This window comes from Oryctolagus cuniculus, chromosome 20 (assembly GCF_964237555.1).
Source record: "Oryctolagus cuniculus chromosome 20, mOryCun1.1, whole genome shotgun sequence".
NCBI classification, from domain to species: domain Eukaryota; kingdom Metazoa; phylum Chordata; class Mammalia; order Lagomorpha; family Leporidae; genus Oryctolagus; species Oryctolagus cuniculus.
In genome coordinates, this window is record NC_091451.1 from 21,497,844 (window position 1) to 21,503,622 (window position 5,779).

General features: G+C 53.3%; 1 long non-coding RNA gene across 1 annotated transcript; it reads right to left on the minus strand.

Moving 5' to 3' along the window:
* Nucleotides 1–363: 363 nt before the first annotated feature.
* LOC127484624 (uncharacterized) lies at nt 364–5,023 on the minus strand. Its single transcript, XR_007911730.2, has 3 exons — nt 4,895–5,023; nt 1,195–1,301; nt 364–487 (listed from the first exon to the last, which is right to left on the minus strand). It is a non-coding gene; the product is annotated as an uncharacterized lncRNA (long non-coding RNA).
* Nucleotides 5,024–5,779: the final 756 nt, after the last annotated feature.

Here is a 5,779-nt window from a genome sequence, read left to right on the forward strand (position 1 = left end):
AATGGAAGCCACAAGCCAGGAACTCCATCCAGGTCTCTCATGTGGGTGGCAGGAGCCCAAGGACTTGAGCCATCCCCTGCTGCCTCCCAGGGTGGGAAGTAGAGGTGGCACTCCACTGCTGGCACTCTGAAATGAGGTGCAGGTGTCCCTAGCCCCTTCCTTTCTGGGCAGTTTCTTATCCTTTGGGTGTGAGCACAGAAGCCCCACGTCTTAGACTTGCCTATGTTTTGTTTTTCTGCGATTGAGAATCCTTTTCAACTCAATGGGTTTGCTCCAGTGTGAGCCTCCCGGAGCCTTTGTGGACATGGAAATGTGGAAATTCTTGCACGTTTCCGAGACCCTCAGCCTGCAGGCCCCAGGTGGACTGCGCTTGTGTCGCATCGCAGGAAGGGACCGGGGCTGTGCCCGCAGGAAGAGTTCTCACAGTTGGTCCCAGAGCAGGTTTTGGTTTTGTTCAGCATCATTGTAGCCAAAGCCACCAGGACACCTGCCAAGATGCAAAAAGACAGTGTTTCTTGTGGATACAGAAAGGCCTCCAGGTGCAGGCTGTGATGCAGGTGTGAAGATGCTGCTTGGGATCCCTGCATCCCAGCACGCAGGGCCTGAGTTTGAGTCCCTGCTCTCTGGCTTCTGATCCAGCTTCCTGCGAATGCGCCTGGGAGGCAGCAGGTGATGCCTCAAGTACTTGGGCCCCTGCTGCCCCTGTGGGAGATTTGGCTGAAACTCCAAGCTTCTGGCTTCAGCCTGGCCCAGCTGCACACATGGTGGGCGCTTGGGGAGTGAGCCAGCAGATGGAAGATCTCGGTCTTTATCTCTTACGCCTTTCAAATAAAGTGGGGACAAATCAATAAAAATTTAAATATTGAAAAATAAGGAGGGCTTTGAACACAATAAGTGAATCACAGTGCACAGGGGCCGGGGCTTGGGCCCCAGCTTCAGACCCTCTGAAGCACATCGCCCCATCTCACTGTTCCTCCCCTGGCACCGTGGGAGTTGCAGCCGCATCTGCCTGGATTACAAGCCCTGTTCTACCCCTTCTGAACTCTTGACCTTGGGCGAGATGCTGTGCAACTGGGAGGAGGCAAGGCCTGATTCCTAGTGCCATGAGAATGGGATCAGCACATGCATGTGGGTGTTCTCAACACACATGTACTCTTCGCATCACCGTCACTAATCGCCAAAGCATATCATTACCGGATCTTCCACAGTGCGCAGATTCAGGATAAGGGATGCATTCCTTGATCAGCCTTTTATGTACTCAGCACCATTCTAACTGTGACGCATTCTTACTCAGCGACAACCTGTTGAAAAAGATCCTTTCAGCTTCGCTTTACAAATGATGAAACCAAAATTCAGAGAGGTTGAGCGGCTTGCCCAGGGCCGTACATCCGGGACCTGCAGAGCCCGAGGGTCATCCAGGCAACCTGCCTCTGCTACCATTCTCCCCACTCCGTCTGAGTGACTGCTCCCACCTACAGTAGGTTGGTTTTCACTAAATTATTTTCAAAGCCTTTAACCCCACTCCTACTTGTTATAAGGTCAGGTGCTATCCTAGATTCAGCCTGGAGCGCCACGACTTTGTACAGGAGACCCGTGCTCCCCGTGTGTGCTGTAGCTCACCAGGGTGCTCCCAGTGGGTGGCTGGCCTTCCGCGTGGTGATTCAGGAACCCAGGCGCCTTCCACCTTGCCCGGCTGCTTTCCCTGGGAGCTCTGGGTCCTCTGCATTTAGCGGGCGAGTGAATCAAGAACAGGAGCCAGGCCTGCAGGTGGCTTCTCCACTGTCCCCCTTCCATTACCTTAAGGCTGAGTCTCACAGTCATCCCTGATACAAGGGATGCTGGGAAATGGGGTCTTACTCTGTGTTCAGAAGGCCGAGCAAGGAAGCCACACATGACAGCTAGTCTCAGCCACGCCTGGCTTGCATCTTACACGGTCGTGATGTCTTGGCTTAAAGTTTTGTCCCCTGGGGAGGAATCCTGACTCCTCAGGACTGGTTGGAAGCCCCCTGTCTGTGCTCCCTCCATCCCTAGTGGGCTTTCCTGCGTGGAGTCCTCATACGTCCGTCTCCTCTGTTACACTGGGGGCTCTAGGGCATGGGCTGTCAGTTTTAGTCACTGCTCGTTCCCAGCTCTCATGGAGCGCCTGGAGGGCTCAGTGACTGGTGTCGGGGACAGGGGACATGGCTGAGAGTGGTCTCAGGCCCCTCCCCCACAGTCACCAGGTTTCAGAACCACAGGACGGCTTGTCCGGGAACAGGGCTGGAGGTTGGGGCGTGTGATCTTTATGAGTGAACTGAGACTCCGCGTGTGGTCACAGGTTGCCTGTGCCTCTGCACCTGCCCCCCAAGGAGGACCCACCCAGACGTCTCCTCCATCAGTCTGTCCAGAGCAGGTTCTCAGCTGAGCCTGGCTTTGAATTTAGGAAAGAAACCACACTCACAAGGATCAAATGATAACTCCCATTCATTTGTTTACCGTTTATATGTTGTTACAAACTGAACGTCATACAAGAAAGAAACTTGAAGGACAGGGAAAAACCAGACAAGGTGATACTTGATCATTGGAGCTTGGATGGTTCCAGAAATAACAAAATAAGCAGTCCTCTGTTTTCTTTTACAAGCCTAGTCTTTACTTGGGGATAATTTCAGTGTTTTTGAAAGATTCTCTTGGGGCTGGCATGGTGCAGCGGGTCAAGCTGCCTCCCGCAGTGCCGGCATCCCATACGAGCACTAGTTAGAATCCCGACTGCTCCACTTGCAATCCAGTTCCCTGCTAATGCACTTGGGAAAGCAGAGGAAGATGGCCCAAGTCCTTGGGACCCTGCAGCCATGTGGGAGGCCTGGCTGGAGTTCCTGGCTCCTGGCTTCAGTCTGACACAGCCCCAGCCATTGCAGGCCTTTGGGGAGTACACAGTGGATAAGAGATCTCTTTCTCTCTCTGTAACTAGCTTTCAAACAGATAGAAGATCCCTTTTTGCCCTCCTTTCTCCCCTGGTGTCTAGAAGCAGGGAGTGTGGTCAGCTCTTGGTTTCTGTTTTTGGGGACCCTGATCACCCCTTCAGCTTTGAGCTCATCCATTTAATTCTTTTTTTTTTTAAGATTTATTTATTTGTTTATTTGAAAGTCAGAGTTACAGAGAGAGTGAGGGAGTGAAAGAGAGAGAGACAGAGAGAGAGAGAGAGAGAGAGAGAGAGGTCTTCCACCTGCTGGTTCACTCCCCAGATGGCTACAATGGCCAGGGCTGGGCCAGGCCAAAGCCAGGGGCCAGAAGCTCTGTCTCGTTCTCCCCCACGGGTGGCAGGGACCCAGGTACTTAGGTCATCTTCAGTTGCCTTCCCAGGCCATTAACAGGGAGCTGGATCAGAAGTGGAAATAGAGCAGCAGGGACTCAAACCTGAGCCCATATGGAATGCTGGCAGCTTTACCCACTATGCCGCAGCACCAGACCCATCCATTTTATTCTTTTTCCTGATTTCAAATCCCCTCCCATCAACTGGCATTAAGATGAAGGTAGTGGTTCAGACACCACTCGGGACATCGCATCACGTCCGGGGTGCCTGCTTAGAATCCCAGCTCCCCACTTCCATCCAGCTTCCTGCAGGTGCACACCCTGGGGGGCAACATGCTCAAGGAGTTGGGTCCTGACCTGAGCCTTGGCTATTGCAGGCATTTGGGTAGTGAACCAGCTGATGGGCAGTCCCTATTTGTCTATCTCTCTGCCTTTCAAATAAAATGAAAATAAATACAATTTTTAAGAATGAAAGTAATATTCAAGAACAAAATTATGAAGCGACTATCCTGACATAGCACGGCTGCACGTATATGAGAAACCCAACTTACCAAGACAGGGGGGTGCTCCCGCAGGGTGAACAGGTGAGGAATCCTCACCCGGCATCTCTTGCATGGTGACCTTGGGAAGTCACTTGTGGGTTCATCAAGCCCTCAGAAGGGCAACAGGTGGCGTCAGGAGTGTTTGTTACAACGGCAGGCTGCAGCTCTCAGAGCCAGACTGGGGTGGGGAGGAGACTGGGGTGGGACCTGCAGGACCACCTGGCTGGACAGGTCTCACAGTGCCCCTGGGAAGCTGGGACTCGGAGGAGGAAGACTAGGCTTCCCAGGTGACTTCTGCCTTCATCACAGCTGGGGGTCTCAGCCGCCCTCTCAGTCACCTCCTCCATGGGGGACTTGGGGTCTTGAGTCTAGCGGTGGCCAGGGCCCGGACTGAAAGAAGCCTTTCTGGGGGGGGGGGGCAGGGCATCTGAAGCGGGGTGGGGGGGGTCTGCAGGCCCAGGAGCAACAGACTTCAGCAAGACTTGTGTTCCAGAAGCGTCTCTGGCCCACACAGGTGCATTGTGGCTGATTCGTAAAAGGGAAGGAGAAGAAGGAGGAAGAGGGGGAGGAGGAGGAGGGGGAGGAAGAGGAAGGGGAAGGCGGAGGAGGGAGGGGGGAGGCAGAGGAGGAGGAGGAGGAGGAGGAGGAGGAGGAGGAGGAGAAGTCATCCTTGTCATCGTCCTAGGCTCCAAGGGAGCAGATTTGCAGTGAGCTTTTGAAAGCAACAAAGCCAACCTGAGCTGGAGGAGGGGTTTCCCCCAAACTCTCCCTCCCCGCACTCACTCAGCACTTAACAGAGCAGTTGAGAATGTGGGGGAGGACGGGGAGGGGGAGGGGTGCCCGAGGGCCCTTACCACCTTGTCAGCCCAGAGGCTGCACAGACCTGTCTGAAAGCCAGAGTTCTACCCAAGGCGCCACAAGCATTCACCGAGGGCCAAGTCCCCAGCCATCTCATCGCCCCTGAGGGTCCACCATTTCCATTTTCCTGGGCTGCCTTCCATCCCCACCTTCATGGTCCACTCATAGCTCGACTCTACGGAGAGGATCAGCTTTGTTCTTCTTACCTGGGTGAGAAGTTGGCAAAGTTTCACTTCCACGTCTGTGCAAGGGGATCCTCAGATCCACCGGGCAGGTGCTGTGAGCCTCGCTGGAGATCCCAGGGCCTGGCACATAGTAGGTGCTCAAGAGATGCGATGACTGCTTCTGGAAGCCTCTCTCTGGTTTCCATTGTAGGTTCTGGACTACTAGAATTTTTCAGTTCATTATATATATATGTATGTATGTGTGTATATATATATATATATACTGACACACAGAGAACATCTACACATATATATACCGATACACAGAGACCATCTCTCCATCTGTCTCTGTCTCTGTTTCTGTGTGTGTATATATATGTATACATTTGTATATATATGTATACATTTGTATATATATGTATACATATATATATACACACACAGAAACAGAGACAGAGACAGATGGAGAGATGGTCTCTGTGTATCGGTTCACTTTCCAAATGCCCACAACAGTCAGGGTTGGGCCAGGCCGGATCCAGGAGCCCAGAACTCGATCCATGTCTCCCACTTGGGCACAGGGCCCTTACACATCTCCGAAATCTAGTTTGCCAAGACAAGGGGGTGGCCCAGCAAGGTCTCACGTGCCTGAGTGACCACCTGCCACCTCCCAGGCTGCCCCTTAGCAGAAAGCTGGAGCTGGAAGTAAACCCAGGCGCTCCAACATGGCACGCGGGTGTCCCAAGAGCAGTTCTCAAATGCCCACCCCAGAACTGCTTATTTTAAAAGAAGTTCGGTTCCAGTGAAGTCGTGTCTGTGAGGCTCTCGAGAGTCATGTCAGCCACGCGCCCCCTTCTTCCACAGCCCGGGGCCCAGTGCCTGTCCCACGCTACTTCCAGCAGAGGGGTCTTTGCTAGGGTGGGGATGGGG